Here is a 17,520-nt window from a genome sequence, read left to right as displayed (position 1 = left end):
TTGTTATCATTTCTTATACAGTGAGTTTTTTATTTCACTGAACATACAATGTAAAATGGTCACGTTCAGTTCTAAAGTGGACAAGTCAATTCATTTGAGATAGGCAACCAAACTTACAGATGCATTATTTAAATTTGGTTGTGTTGTAAATGCTGTGCATCATCATTTCAAACGCGAAGGTGCTCATTTTGAACATTGTAATTTTTTTAATAAAGGTTTCTGTACTTTAAACTTTTTATTTATTATTAGAATCTGTCGATTTGTCGAATTAAAAGTCCACTGAAACTGAAACATCACAGAGCAACATCTAACAAGCTGAGTACAAAAATTGACGAAACACCAAAATAGATAAAATACTTGAATTATTTTTTTGGCTAAGTGTAAGTTTGGTTGCCTATATGGTGTGCATTGAGTTGTCCATTTCAGAACTGAACATTGGCGTATGTTCAGTAAAATAAAAAACTCACTGTATAAGACAAATGTAACGTCCACTGTCGTAATTATATCTAATATTGCAACTTGTGTTTAAATAAAGTTTTTTTTTTTAAGTGTTTTCGATCGAAACATAAAATTTATATCGGCAATAGGTCAGATTTTTCTTGGGAACGAAATAATCTTCGAATTTCTTCTTGAGGATATTGTATTTGTCTTTGAATTCGAATGCATTGTATCGGGCCTTCAAATAAATATATGGGCATGGGTCACTTGCGCGCCGCGGTCAGAAAAATCTACGGGTGGTCTTAATCCTACAGGACAGTTGCGCGCCAAGTAGTAATAGGCTTTTGGTCAGTAGCGCGCGGCGGTCAGTTTACCTGCGAATCGCACCTAGGTAACAGATTTATATAAAACACTGAAATGTTAGGGGAAATATTTATATAATTTCTTGCTATATTGGTAACAAACACTTTTTACAAAATCAAATCGGTAGATACCATTATTCTTACATGTAGAACTTAATTAAATTGGTTACATATTTGTAACGCTTCCTATACATATTTCGAATTTTATTTATTGTATTTATCCACCCCCTTAAGATTTTCTCAAATTTCAGAATTCCACAAAACAACCCGACTTTACCTACAGATTTTACTAAGAATAGCAAAATGAAAAGAAACAGGTGCAGTGCAAAGGGCAATAAGTAGTCCTACCTGTTTAACGGTATAGCTGTATTTTATTATCTTAATCCCTCATTTGCGCGCAAGTGTCCTGTACCTTTTGCAGCCGTCAAACTTCTAGCAAAGGGTAAACTGACCGCGGCGCGCTACTGACCAACACCCAAATATATATTTAGAGTAGGCGTAGGCGACATTCTAATTCTGTTAACAGTGTAAAGCAACAAACTTTGAGTCTAATAAAATAAAAAATTTCCGAATAAAAATGGGAAGTCGAGTTATAGTATTTGTCTAGACAAATTCCCGAATGAACAATTCAAACAAACATTCGGAACAACATCACAAAACGGATTAAAGGTTAGTTTATATTCATCGTGGCACTTGTCCTGCAACAATTTACCTGTTGCATTTCAAATTGTTTTGACACTGTAGTCGATATCACTGCTGGAGTCGTTTCTAAAACGATTTTTTAAATCCATTTCGGAAAACGTCAAAATAATTTTCTGACATTTTGTTCATTAATTTGTGTTGCTAACAAAAACAAAAGCGTTGTCAACGTGGTTTTTCACCGGAAGGGAGATTTTTGTCGGCGGAAGACGCATTTTCTGACCATGACTAGATTTTTTCGCGATATTCGGCACACTATTGGTCTCAACTGTTCTCATAACATGAGGGAATTTGTCACCGTAAAAACAGTGAAAAAAAATATTAAAACATCCAAGGAAACGTTTTGACAACTATTTTTGATCTATCAAAAAATGACATACTTTGCGACTTGATAATGATGCATAAATGTCGCGTTTTTTTGACGGTTGTAGAAAAACACCTTTTTTAAGAATGCTACCTTGTTTTTAAAGCATATTAAAAAAGCCTGTTTTTCTATTGGGCCACTTCAGCACAAAGGTGAATAAGGTGAATACGGTCCAAACAAATTCACCTTTTAAAAACACTTAAAATTCGCCTTTTTGCCATTTTTTGTTGGGCCACTTCAGCACAAAAATGAATTCAGTTTCGTTAAAACAAATACACAGCCTTGTTTTTAAAGGTCTATTTAAAAAGCAAATATTTTAACGATTTTGATAGTTTTTTATTTTATTAAAAAATGTATTACATACTTAGATATTAAACATGACATTGAAACGTTCCGACTTCCTTGATTTTTCATCGATGATTTTTTTTCTCCATCATTTGGTGTATTGTTGGTTGCCGGATTCCCTCGGATGAAATTTTTGCGGAAAAATACGAAACAAAAATACACAAATAAATAAATGAATTTAATAACGGAAGTTGGTGGAAATTTGACCCAATGAATTGAGATCTGACTCATGAATAAATGACTAAGCTGGGCAAATACAGAAGTTTCTGGCGCGAATAGCATTATACTTACGAGTTTGAGATGCGAACTATGTGATCCGATGTAGATTTAAATTACACCAATTAAATTGAACCCGACGCGCTGCCCTGGAAACCTGCAGTCAAAGCCTGGTCTACTCCGGTGATTGAAAATAAAAAGGAAAAAGGTTCTAACAGACTTATAGGGTACCTCTATCCACGTGTCAGCTGGCCTAGTTTAGTCACTGTCGCGTTTACGGATGACACGGCGGTTTGTGCACTTATGCCGGACCACAGCTAATTGAGTGCGACGGACACTGGCGGTAGCTTCCCCGACGGTGAAGGCCCCCAAATAGTGAATAATTAATGAAGCTATTTTATAATAAGTTGTAATAGATCGCCTTGGCGAGAACACTTTCCCCCAATCGGTAAATGCAAGAAGATCACATACTTCGCGATAAAGAAATTAATACAAGATTCTAAAGAGCCACGTGGTCATCAAATTCTCAGAGAGAATAATATAACCTTCAGTTTAGAACGATAAAGAACTAAATGCTGTTTGACTAATTAAATCGCGACTACAAATAATGTACAAGAAATAGAGAAATAATTTACCTTGTAAATGTAAAGTACGTGGTCACAAAATGGCTGCTGGAAGTACTGGACGTACCTCCGGCTACATTTTATACCACCCCACTTTCGCAACCCCTACTTGACCAAAGTGACCAATCAGTTCGGTTCATGGATTTATTAGTACTGGATACGGCAATATCCTATAAACGTAGGTCGACTTTGAAAAAACATATCACAGACTTCGGTACCTTCCCCCATTTCATTCTAACCTGTATTAAAATATGTTTCTCTCTGTTATTACAATACGTATGTCGTTTTGATGTTTCGCAAATGTCAATTTTGAAGTTTGAAATTAATTCAAAAGTCTGAACATGTGGTCTGAACTGTCATAAAACTTCCTGAATTCGTAAAATAGAATAATTGCAATAATGAAAACCTGCAGAATTTGTTCTACTCCTTATAGTTCTTCAAGACAAGACTTATCTTTTCACTGGTATGTACCTAAAATAGACGATTCTTTACAAATACCGAAGACCTGGGTGAAAAAATGATTTCAGTTTTCCAAAAGAAACCTTCTTAAGAAACAAATGGATATAAGTGTGGAAGAGACAATCAAAGTTGCAAACAATGTGGTTATTTGTTCAAAACATTTTCGGAATTCTGAATAGGATGAATGTAAAAAACCATGCAAAATTTTAAAAAGGGTTTGTATAGGTATCTTCACAATACCTGAATTTTCCTACCACACCTAATGCCCCCTTTAATCTCAATTTCGCAGAAGAACATTGTAGTAGCAACAAAGGTAGAGCGTATAAAACTTAAATATTTAATTTCTCTTTCATAACTTACCTATTTTTAAAAATTGTTAGAAAATAAAACTACGGCTATTCAATCAGTAGATTCGAGATATAATGCAGATGTAACAGTAGAGCATTTTAGTAGCCCTCGAAAAGCAAAACGACATGTAAATATGATCCAACATGTTGACGAGCAAAGGGAAATACACTACGAATGTAAGAAAACTGCGAAAGCTCTAAACAAAAACAAAATAAGAAGTAAACTTAACAAGGTTGTATTATTTAATAACGAATAAATATAAGAATCTGTTACGACTAATATTTATTTTGGTGTTTTTTTGTAAGTTTCATGGATACTTGTGAGTTTGAATTTACGTACAAATTAAAGTTAAGTGGTTCACAAAAATATAGGTAGTTGTTGAAGGCAGACAACTCTCTTCACCTTTGTAGTCCAAACCTGGATTTCCTTTTGTGAAATCTTTACCAACAGCATTGTCAGTGTTTCACATTAGAGTGAAAAATACCTGGCTTTAGACGAATTAGTCATTCTTAATATGTTCAAGTTCTAAAACAATAATACTTGATAGAGTTAACGGTTCAAATACTCTCGAACTATGCAAACTTCGGAGAAACAGATTAGAAAAAAGATGACACGAATGACAGGAGAGTAATAAATAATTGATAGATTGAGAATTTAAACCAATCAGAGTCGGGGGACTCGCTAAAGGATAGTGCTAATACCCAGATAATGCGTTGAGAGCGACAGAAATAGATGGTACGTCTTGTTCAACTATAATGGCTGTACGCCGTATCCAGTACTAATAAATCCATGGTTCGGTTCTACTTCACGCCGATCGCGACACCTTTTCGATATCTCTAGTACTTTTGAAATTACAGTTTCCGTTTTCCACCATTATTTTAAATGTTTAAATTTAGACTTTTGTTAGGACCAGACGAATGTACAGTCGATGGACAAATAAAACTGGGACAAAAATGACAATCACATAAGTCAAAATTTACAAATTTGCATAGATTAATTACGGCTTTATCACAAATAGGTTAACTTTGGTATGACATATTATATAGACACTGACAAATATATTGACAATTCAATAGTCTGATTTACATAGATTACATTTTAAGGCCCGGTTGTATAAAGCTTAGTTAACATCGTGTCAGCTAACAACGCGTCAAGTCGGAAATCCGCCCATTTGATTGGCTGATTCAAATAAAATATTAAATATCCTCCAATCAAATCGCTTGAGATTATGTTAACTTTAACAACGACTTGACATCGCTTTATGCAACCGGACCTAAATGTCCCAGTTTTATTTGTCAATTGATCGTACATAATTTGTTGTTGAATTGAAAAAGAACACTAAATTACTCTATACAATAGCAAAAATCAGCACCAAGAATTAGACAGAATTAAAATGAAACAAACAGAATTAGAATAGAACAAACAGAATTAAAATGAAACAAACAGAATTAGAATAGAACAAACAGAATTAAAATAAAACAAACAGAATTAAAATAGAACAAACAGAATCAAAATGAAACAAACAGAATTAAAATGAAACAAACGGAATTAGAATAGAACAAACAGAAGTAAAATGAAACAAACAGAATTAAATGAACCAAACAGAATTAAAATGAAACAAACAGAATGAAAATAGAACAAACAGAATTAAAATGAAACAAACAGAATTAAAATGAAACAAATTAACCTTATTTTGAAACCTAAATTGGGCTTGAAACGCTGTTACGTAAGTGTCATATCATGCAACTAAATTCCATTGATCTGCTACTTCTAAAAATTGTTCTACATTGGTTTGATTCTCCAAAACCGTTCTAATTAATAATTACTTCGTAATTTTCATTCTCTCTCTCTCACTCACACCTCTGATTTCTACGACTACCTGGCTTTACCGTTACCCTGTTGTCTCTGTTTTCTACCGACTCCCTTTCTACTTTGCTTTGTTACTTTTCTAACGAAAAGTGCAAACGATTCTGGTTATTTTCAACCATAAAGCGCTTTGTTTCTAATTGGCAATTCTCGCCCTTTAATTACAAATATGCCACAAATTTGAGAATGCTAAAAAAAGTAAATTAACCTAATGAACATTGATTTGGTGGTTCTCTCAATTTGAAACCTGCTAACATCAAATTCATTAATTTAATTATCCCCTGATTTTAACTGTAGGTACTCCCCAAATTGTCGAACGAGTAAATTTTGCAATGTTTCTTTTCCCCTGAAAACTGTTATCTTTGTGTTGTGTTCGGACAGGACGCGTACCTGCATTTTCAAAGAAAGGTTGGCAGATTTCACTTGAGGAATGTGTACCACTCTTGCCGACGGTCGCAAACGAGTTCCTCCACGCGGTCAAATTTTTGCAGGGCTCTACCTTTTTGATCCTTATCGGCAAACGAATTCCTCCAAGTACCTGTAATCGGATTAGAGACCGGCGGCGGCGGTCCATCTGAATTGGCCGTTAGCCACCAGTTAAGATTTAGTAAAATGTTTAATTTTTTCCAATATTTTCAATAAGGTAGGTACCCCTACCCACCCCACTTAAAATTAAGGATAACTATATAACACTTTTTTTCTTGTGACAAGTTAACATTCTGTGTCTGCGAACAATGAATGTTCAAAAAGTTATTTATAGTGAAAAAGGAAACCCTTTATTGGTTATTAATGGAGCAAAAATTTTTAAAGCTTGTGTGATAAAAGATGGAAAAACACGCTGGAGGTGCACAGAAAAGTTTTGAGAAAGAATAAATACTTTGAAGTGTACCTGCTTTACCATGTCATTTTCGTGAAATTAGCCCATCCCTGATAATCCTCTACATTTCGCTACCTGACCTGACATCCAGCTTGGTACCTGCATTTGGAGGAACTCGTTTGCGCCGCTTGCCGACACGGCATCAATAAAATTTACAACTGACCAGCATTTCCGTCGCAACTGAACGGTATTTAAAATATTTCGTCAAATTATTTTAAATTACAATTCTTAACTTATCGAACCTATTCGGACCGTTACAACATCCACATGTTGAAATTAAATAAAAATAAATAATAATACAGTACAGTAATACAGAAGTGTGTGTGCACTTACTCGTTCTTCGTGCTCTCCGCTTTTGGCGGTCATACTGTGATTTACGCAAGTACTACGTGACAAAGAAAGGTAAACTCCCAGTACTTATAGTTTGATTTCAATAAGTTTTTGTGGGCAAATGTGTTTTGGGTCAGATAAGGAATGATTAAATTTGCAGCCCTATCAATGCAGTATTCTGCCTTTTGTGCTGCTGGTTCAGTTATTGCAAGTGTAAGGAAATTTTGTTTACATTGAAAATTTTGACTTTTAAGTTTTAGAAAACTTGTTGGAAAAGTGTTTTTGTAAGGCGAGAAATGCCGCGAGTGCGTACACTTGGTCAGATTCCTCAGCTTAGTGACTTTGAAAGAGGGCGGATTTTAGAAATTGCCAGAAGAATTGGCAGATCTGTAGGCACCATTTTAGGATGTTGTCAGGCATGGACTCCAGAAGGCCGTGAACACAGGGCTAGGGGCACCGGACGTCGTAGGATGACAACAAGAGAATCAAGATCAATAAAAGGGTGTTTACCTTTCTTTGTCACAAAAATGGCGTACAAACTACTTATTAGATTACCTTATCGAGGATGTTTAAATGTACATGAAAATAATACAGTGAGCGGCAAAAGTATGGAATAAATTCCTAAAAATTAAACAAAATTTTTTTCAAAAAAATCTTTGGGCAGGTCAATTTTAGTTTATAAAAATACATATTTTAGTACCAAACAAAATGCCAAGTAGTTATTTGTTTTCGAGTTATGAATTATGATGTCATCGATAGTTTTTTTTAAATAGAAACCCCCTATTTTTTTTCTTGATTCTGATAGCCCCTTTAATTGTGTAAATGACAGTATAAAAATTTTGTTACCTTACATAAGGAAATTTTTGAGAAAAAAAAAATCATAAATTTGGAAAAAATAAATTTTATAACGAACAAAAACAATTAGAGCTGTACTTTCGCAAATGTCGTTATGTCCTTAGTTTTGGCAGGCAAATATACAGGGTGAATTCGAAATTCGTCACAATCTTAAAACCCCAGGATCTTCAGGAAGTGAATAAATCGAAAATGTGGTTAAACATTTTAAATTCATAAAGTCCAATTTAACTTAATTCCATCCTTCTAAAAGTTCTAATAAATCGAAACATGAATATCCGTAAAAACGATTTAAAAACCGAGAGTGACAAAACCTTGTTTTGAATGAAATAACCGAAAAACACTTTAAACACAGCCGCAAAAACGTGTAACATTAATAGTGAAAACCAAGTGAAAGGAAAAGTCAAAGCAAAAACCACAACTACCGTACTTACAATTACAAAATGGCGGTCGTGATTTCTAATACACCCTTCGATGTAGATTGTCCCGAACCCTTGCAAAACTTGCTGCATCGTCAGGGATTTGCGCTGATGAATATGGGTGTTAAAAACTCCGTTAACAACTCTATTCGCATAAAATCAGGTTGATCGATGCACATTTGAATCACTCACAAAACTCTTGCTGACGAATGCAATCGAAAAGTACCATTTTCCCGTAGACAACAGCTAGAAATGTTTGCGAATGCGGAACACGACGCGCCGGAAACTTTTCACGATACAAAGCTTGTGCCCTTAAGCCAACACCATCTGCACTTCCGTAACAAAGTACCATATCGGTCATTTCACTATTTGTATAATTTTCCATGATAATGACACACTGAGACACAAAATTCCAACCAAACAATAGCCGAAGGTCGCACTGAAAACAACTAATCTGCACGCGGTACTAGCATCCGCGTAACAAAACTTTTTGCACATTTTTTGCGTTGCACTCGATAACTTTTTAAATCATACTATTCGTCCTAACTTCGTACTCAACTTTTGTGCTTGAACTGTACATGGCTTTTCTGTCCTTATGCGGATCTATAGCCCAAAACTGAATGCACGGGATTTTTACAATTGTTTTGAAGATCCTGGGGTTTTAAGATTGTGACGTATTTCAAATTCACGTTGTATGTACAGCCGGATGACGCTATCGGGCTGCCAGATTCGGTCGTGTTGTAGTTCGATTATATAAATTACCGCATATTCATTCATGACCTTCGACGATGTATGTTTTAAGTGTAAAATGGTTGGCCATTATGCGAGCGACTGTCCACAGGCCAGAGATGTTGACCCTGTAACATCTACCTCTAATAACAACCCTACAAGGCATGCTGCGACTGACACTCTGGCAGGAAAGCGGTAAATGACGGATAACGATAAGACAGAGTTAAGTCATTTAAACCCTACGAACGCGAATTCCGATTGCACCGGTAAATCCAAAAAGATAAGATCCAGTAACCCAGTGGAAAGCCTGAATTCTACTTCCGAACTGTTAACGCTTGCAAAAGACGTTGTTAATAACTATGAGCAGTATCCAATTGACTTCGAGTCGAGTTCATGGAGAAAGTCAGCGGATAAACGGATATACTTGCTCTTGTACGATCTTTCACGAATGAAACTCAATCAACTTATTGCATGATGTTTACAATGTGGTCCCCCACAAGAGTATCAAAAACAAGTGTCGAAAAATACAGAGGCGAATCCGGAAAGCCTTATTGTCTAAGGACTCGGTGATCTTCGATGACCTGAATTTGAGTACCATAGTTGGCGAGCCGTAAATTCAAGTAAAGGGCAATTACAACATAACATTCACGTCAGACGTAAAATACTTATCCTGTACTATAGCCCCCACCACACCAACATCGCATCACTTTTAGCAAAATACGATGATTTTTGTGCCTTTGTGGGTCGGGATGAGCCGTCCATCATTCTGTTGACCGAAACGTGGCTCTCATCTTCTATCCCCGACAGTTTGGTCTCTCTAAGAGGTTACACACTTTTCCGGAGGGATCGGTTCGGCAGGAAGGGTGGTGGTGTTTGTATGTACTTTGAGAACAGAGTTCTGACCAACTTTAAGATACAACCAATCTCCGTGGACTTTTGCGGTATTGAACCACTGTTTCTTTCAAAATAATTTACCTGTTAAGTGCTACTTTCAAAAACAGCCAAATCAGCAAATAAGTCCAAAAGAAATTTTTAACATTTTTCTGACGTTTACGATAATCTCTTCTACACCGTAGTGCACCGTTAGTACGCCATTTTTGGGATACCTGTATATTCATAGTTGTAATCATGTGAAAAAATTTCATGCGGTCTAAAATGATTCGAAAAATCGCTATTTTTGATAAGTTTGACACCTTCCCTCCGCCACCCCCACCGCTTCTGGAGCAGCTGACGCTACGCTCAGCCGTGAATTACACGAGTTCTGTTATGGGCATAAAAAGTTGAAATACACCCCTGCCTCTCGGGCTATAAGGCTTTGTGTTCTAGATGGGAATGCCAGTGGCGATTTCCGTATCCGCAGAAAAAGACCCACGTGAGAGGGGCGAAAGATATGAAACGAGGGAACCAGCGAGAGTCGAAGAAGTTCACAACTTTTTGTTTGAAGTTTTAGAAATGTCCAAAACGGGTGTCAAGGGGAGTAACTTAGAGTCAAGTAGGTGCTGGTGTGGTATTGTCCTGTAGTTGACGAGGGAATTCCAAACCCAAGCGCCAAGCGCGGCCTGTGGATTTGCGACCCCACCGCGTAAGGTTCAACCGAACTGAACGCCGAAGAGCGGATGTAAATACATCCATATCGGTGTCTGCTGATCGACGTCCTCCTCGAGGCTCTCCTAGAGGAACCTGGACTTCAGCCATCACTAGGTCCAAGTCCCGGAGTAGTGGTGAAATTCGGTTTCCATTTCATTAATGGCCTTGGCTTCCAAAATCTTTCATTCCTTATTTAGCAGATTATTTGGTATTAGCTAAGGGTCGACCGATAATTTCATTATTAATTGTTCTTACTACACTGATCGTCAAAAAAGGCAGAGCACCCAGAATGGATGATCGTACGAACTTGAAGTTTTAGTGGTACATACACCTTAAATGAAGGGATAAATGATTAAAATTTGTCTTGGCCGTCATTGTCTGTCAATTAAAAAAAAAAAAAATTGTAATCCGTACTTTATTGTCATCATGATTACCGTCTTAATTATGAACGTTATTTTTTAGGTGGTAAATTTCAAAACTCAAAATTATTTTGTCATTTCTACTATACAGAACGTTTACCTCAGCTTATCTATGTACGACTGCTCTAATTTTGTTTATTCATGTCGGATTTTTGGAATATCTAAGCTTCAAACAGTTTAACTTGATTGTCAAAATGACAAGAATCGAAAGTGGGGTTACGATTCCTAAAGGTTTATTTATATTTTACTTGAATGTCAAAAAAGTCACGGCCAAAATTTTTTGGCCGCCATAGTACAATGGCGGATAAAAAATTTCGTCCACAACTGTCATTCCACTCACGTATGCTTTAAAGCAGCCTTTAGGAACGAATAACTTCACTTCACATGTTGACATGTGTCAATCAAATTGTTTCTAAAGTCTGTCTCAATTCTAAATTTCCACCAACACTGCATTCTACGTTGGAAATACAACCGACAACATTGTTTGGTGAAAAATGCGTCAGATTGTATTTGTTAGGTTATCTGTCAATTTCCGTTTTTACAACTCAAAAATTTAGAATAAAGGAAAAGAACGAAAACCTTTTTTTAAAATGCAGCAAGTTAGTAAGTAGAAAATCGAATTTTAAAAGCAAAATAAACTTATGAACTAATTTTAATGTTTTCGAATCATGTTTATAAAATAATTATATTGCCAACTTTGGTTATAAGAATCTCTAATTTAGAAATATTTTTATTTTGCCAACATAATTCAACAGGTGGTGGAAATTTAGAATTGAGACAAACTATTATGTTCTTATGGGTGACAGTATTAAATTTCAAATTTTAATTTGCAAACATCAATCATAATGACAATAAAGGTTAAACTACACTCAATTTTATTGAAATTATTATCATTCATTTTCTTACCCAATCTTAAATTGTCGCCAAAATTTCAAGTTCGTACGATCATCCCTTCTGGGTTCTCTGCTTTTTTGGGCGATCAATGTATGAAACAAACTTGCTTTTTATTAAATAACTAGCTGACCCGGCGAACTTCGTCCGCCTCAGAATCAATAAATGTTGTGTTAACTTATTAGCTGAATTTAATGAAGTTTTTTTTATTAAGATAAAATGAATAATCAAAATGAATTGAAATTTAATGATTTAATGCATACACAAATTTAATGCTTACACATATTTAAATTTAATGCTAAGCACTACGCCCTCTGACGGAGATTATTGGTATTCACGTCACATGATGTGCAAATGTGATTAACTCCCATGAATTTACGACAATTCATTGATGAGTACTGAAAAATTAAGTTTTTTTGGTAAATTCATTTGCAAGAAGTGAGAGTATAATGAGTAGTAGAGCAAATTGCTGTGTCCCGAGTTTTAACTAACTATGCAGTGAATTTTTTATCAATGAACCATAGGGATTGAGATGGTGTAAAGTTTATTTCATGTCGGAAAAATAATTTTGAAATTAGCAATAGAAACACCATTGACGCGAAATAAAGTTTATACTTTATACCATGTAAATCCCTATGGTTCATTGATAAAAAAATTCACTGTATAAAAATAATCCGGAATTAACAATCACCATAAACGGATTGAATATTTTAATGAGTTTGGTTGGGATGCAGTCAACATTTGACGGGAAGAAAATATGGAAAATTTAATTAAAAATTGCATATGCGTGTTTGTTGGTTTGATGGTTTGGACCGAGGTTTGGACGCACTGTTCACTTGTTTTTGTTTGATAGTTTCGAGGTTAGGTATGCCGCACAACAATGAATGTTCAACCCTAAAACAGCTTCCCCCGCGACGTAGCATTACTTGGGGTAGCATTTAAATAATTACAGATAGTTGACGTACTTAAATGCATAATTAGTTAGATACAGGTGCGATACACTGAATAAGTGAATAAGCCCATTTCTAGCGTTAGCCATGACATAGCAGCGGGTATGTTCCTGCACGGATGTTGGCCTTGTAGGGTCTTTTGATGGTTGATATAAACGCGAGATTTAAAAAAAAAAAAACACAAACAAAATTGCAAGGGGACAAATCCGGAGAGCGGGCTCTCTACTACAAATTGCCCCTTATTGAGGTGAGACTCCAGTTCTTCGTCTTGTCGCACTCCCGGTTTGTCTGAAATCATGGTCTGAACGTAGTGACCCATGTAACAATTGATTTCTGGTTCGGGATACGACCCAACATTGAAGCAATTTCGCAAGGGTTGCGATCACAGAAAATCAGTTTGAAAAGTAGACCTCGACGGCAAACGAAGGCTTTCCACTCTTCCAACGCATGATGGCAGCTGACAGGGATAGGGAACAAATCTTGAAAACCATGGCTTCCGAATGAGACCACTCCCGTCCCCTTACGACCCCCACAGTCTGAATAGCGCGCATTTCAAAAGAGGAAGTTATGTTGTCGCACCCTCTACAATGCAAAAGTAGGTGTTGTTGATCACCATTGATCACACTTGGTGTTAAAACTCAGCTGACGTTAAATCTCAATTAAGTTCAAATTTTCGATGCGCGCACAATGACAGATTGTGACAGATGACATAACCTTTCAAAATGAATTTTCTTCATAATTTTTTTTTTCGTTAGTTATTCGATGTTTTAATAGTTATTCTGCTAATCGGGGCGGAGACAAATCCAACAATATAAAGATAATAAAAATCTGTCCAGCCGTTCTTGAGTTATAAATAGCGTAACTAACCCGACTTTGTTATATCTGTGGCGGTCGTGAAAAAGTAGGTAAGTCAAATAATTTCAAAAATGAGTAAACATACACCTTAATAATAAATCATGGAGTTAAATAATTCAGATTTTCACAGTTTAAAATTTACTTATATTGAAAGCAAGTACAGGTAGAAAGAAATTTCTATTTAATTACCGGATTTTAGGAATGATGTGGAATTTTGAATCGTTGCCCTGAAAAATTAACATTTTCGACTTACCTACTTTTTCACGACCGCCACAGATATAGGTATATATATATAGATAAAAATAAAGTAATAATGGAAAACATCCAATAGGCTACGGAATATTATACCGTCTACAATTCAACAGATTACTCCACATTTGCTGCTCAAAAAAATCAAGGGGTTTGCATTCTACTCGTATTTGTCCTCATTTTACCTATGTCAGACGAAATAGTTATTTATTTAACGAGTTCGTGTGTAATTTGGGCTTTTTTGGCATGAGTGGGCCATTTTAAAACTCGAGTGAAACGAGAGTTTTAAAGGTCCACGAGTGCCAAAAAAGCACAAATTACACAAGAACGAGTTGAATACAACGTTTTTTTGTTCGATGAGCCCCCCCAAAGGCTCCAAATGGCTGAAAATCTTTAAAATTAGCTTGACGTTTCGTTTTGACAAGTTGTCAAATTCATCAAAATCCATTCACACAGGAGAAAATTCTCAAATTCTGACAGTGTCGAACAAAAAATAATTTTTCGATGTTAGTGGTATCTTGTCTTAGTGTAAACGGACTTTATTTATGATAACCTAATTTAACATCTGTCAAAGATAACCTCAAAATTAACACTTAATTAATGTTTTTTAAAACTTTGCCTAAACGGAACACGAAAAACGCTGTCACTTTTCAGGTGTTCAAGGTCAGAAAGTTATGTGAATCAGCCTGCATAGGCAAAGTGGTATCAAAACAAACAGGTGTTTAGGTATTAGGAGATTGGATCGATGAATGACACAGATTGCATTGTATAGGTACTCGTATAAAGACGATGGTAAAAGTATTGTCAAAACAGGATGTTTATTGGGAGATTGGACCGATGAATTAGATAAGAATGTATAGATTATTGATTGAGTATCAACAGGTCCAAAAATTTATTGTTATAAGACTAATAGCCGTTTACACCGTCGTAGCTTAAAATCTTGGTTACATTTATTACAATCGTAGCAAAAATTGTTTTTAAGATTGCTTTAAAAATAAGGAAGTCTTCTTCTCAAGTCCCAAGCCGCAGTCAAAGTAGCTGCTAATTATTCAAAGGTCTGGTGTGGCTGGGAAAGTGCACGAACATGTTTTCCTAATGTATCCCATACATAAATACTCTATGGGATTAAGGTCGGGGCTTCTGGCTGGCCAGTTCATGGTAGCAACATTAACTTGATTCAGATCTGTTCTGACCACATTTGCAACGTGTGGTTTAGCATTATCGTGCATTAGTACAAATTCATCTCTTATAAATGGAGCGAACGGAACGACATCATAAGGTTCTAGAATGTCTCTGATGTACCGGTCTAGATTTACTGTTCCGCTAATCATTATGTGTATATCTGTATGTGCCTCTAAGTCTATCCCTCCCCAAACCACAACTGAACCACCTCCAAAATTGACTATTGGCCCAATATTGCATTGAGGTTACCGTTCCCCTGGGGGTGTATTCTTCAATCTCGATTAGTTCATGTCGCATACGACATATCTCGAACGGTTGTTGTCGCACACTACATATGTTTTCCATTCTTGAATATCACGCGAATAGTAGTTTATTTAACGAGTTCGTGTGTAAATTGGACTTTTTTTGGCACGATTGGGCCAGTTTAAAACAAGAATTGTACGAGAATTGACAAATGTCGCAAGCGACATTTATCACTCGAGATTGAAGAATACACCCCCTGGTCTTCAATAGATTCTTACATGATTGTCCGATGAAAATAAATACAATTTAGATTCATCGGTGAGGAGTACTTTGCACCATTCATTGAATCCCCAGTTGACGTTCCTGGGCAAATTCTAACCGCACTTTGCGGTGGTCTCTAGAAAGAAGGGGACCTGTGGGGAGAATTTTCGATTTTAACTGATGTTCCTGTAATTTGTTTCTTACAGTTTGCACATGAATATTGTGGTTATGTACAGTAGCCTATGAATTTGTAACTTTCGCGCGCTGTAACAAATTGCTGCTGGATCGCGTAAAGTTTCAAAAATTGGTCTTCAACTGCATTGGTTGCTCGTTTTCTGCCTTGTCCTGGTCTTCTTTTGATACTGCTTCTTTCATTAAATTGTTGAACACCTAGGTATTGTTGAAACATTAACATTAAGTCTGCTAGTTTGGCTTCTTAAGCTTCTGCCACTAGTAACTAAACCAACTGCTTGAGCTGCTTTTTCGCTTGTTAGATGTCGAATTTCTCTTCTTTGTGGATTTGTGTTACACAAAATGTCAGTTTCTACTAAGAAATGAAAAAAAAAATCACACAATTTCAATGAAATGTTGAAACTGCCAAAATATTTTTTTACAAATTATTGGAACAAATTGAACAATGTGCCAATGATAACAGAGCTTTTACTATTTTTCATATGAAGTACGTGTAATAAGTTACAATATACCATTTTTGCTTCAATTACTTCTGCCATTCTTAAGTAATGCAAAAATACGTTAGTGTTGGGACAATTTTTTGGCGCAGTGTATTTATAAAAACAAATGTGCAAGGTTCATTAATATAGCAGTGTTTTTGCATTTTTTTCAAAAATAGTATATTAAAAGACAAGTTTCATAAGCCAGTCTTGAAGCACGAATTCAAGATTAAAAAACGAGTGGCGTAGCCACGAGTTATTTTAAAGAATGAGTGCTTCAAGGTCTTATGAAACGAGTTTTTTATACCATTTTTTGTAATTTGACCTTTTACTTTCTTCGATTTAGGGATTTTTGTGGCGGTTGGTAATCTCTTAATTTTAAAAGTGAAAATTTGATCAAGTCTTCAAAGTCGCCTATTGTTTTATCCAAATTCTGTCACAAAACACGAATATGGAAGATAATCTTTTATGTGCCCCCGCTGAAATATGTGAAATTGCCAAAAATACGGTCGCGAATTTGTTGCCTGATAAATCCTGATAAATAATTCTTTGCACATTTTGTAATTTAAGCTGACACGCATGACGGATCAAGCTTTGTCAACCTAAAAATTTTCGTAAAATGTTCCGTGAAATAATGGCTATAAGGACATCCCAGATGATGACGTCGCGTTCGTTAATATGTCTATTAAAGAATCAAAATGGAGGCAAATTACAAAAATTAATACTGTGCGTTTTATGAATTTTGTGCGTTATTTTATCATAACTCTGTATGTGAAACTTTACTGCAAATTCCTTTCATTATCATGGTCGGTTTTTCTCTCTGGAAAAAAAAGCTTTTTATTTTAAATTTGAAAGTAATTGCAGCTTTAGTAGCGCAAGCACATTTACATCAAAATGGCTGACATACAATTGACGTTTTACGTTGCCAACCTGATAACCATCAAATACCTAACTTACATAGTGGCTCATACCAACATGGCAACACTTTAAGGGTTGTTTAAAAAAAGTGGACTTTATAATTAATCTGTTTCAAAATCAAAAATCCACTACCTGTTGAATTATGTTGATAGAAACAAAGAAATTCCTAGAATAAGTTTCTTCTTTTTTTGGTTAGCCCAACGTCCCGTCAAAATTGACATCGAACTGGTGAGTTTGTTTACGTAACACGAAATAATTATTAACTACAAAAAGGTGGTAGCTACCATGTCATACATTTTGAGAGAAAAAATAAAATGAGAATAAAAAAAAAACACAATGAACTGCGACCAAAACGACTGTCAACAGT

General features: G+C 35.6%; 1 long non-coding RNA gene across 1 annotated transcript in view; it reads left to right on the top strand.

Annotated features, from left to right (window-relative positions):
• The first annotated feature begins 4,078 nt into the window (after nucleotides 1-4,078).
• Nucleotides 4,079-17,520, top strand: part of LOC138138939 (uncharacterized) — a 165,684-nt gene continuing 152,242 nt past the window's right edge. Inside the window, exon 1 of the long non-coding RNA XR_011162162.1 lies at nucleotides 4,079-4,646. This is a non-coding gene — a long non-coding RNA (uncharacterized lncRNA). The remainder of the gene's footprint in view (nucleotides 4,647-17,520) is intronic.

This window comes from Tenebrio molitor, chromosome 9, assembly GCF_963966145.1.
Source record: "Tenebrio molitor chromosome 9, icTenMoli1.1, whole genome shotgun sequence".
Classification (NCBI taxonomy): domain Eukaryota; kingdom Metazoa; phylum Arthropoda; class Insecta; order Coleoptera; family Tenebrionidae; genus Tenebrio; species Tenebrio molitor.
Note: the sequence above shows the minus strand (reverse complement) of the source record. Positions and strands in the feature narration are given on the sequence as shown.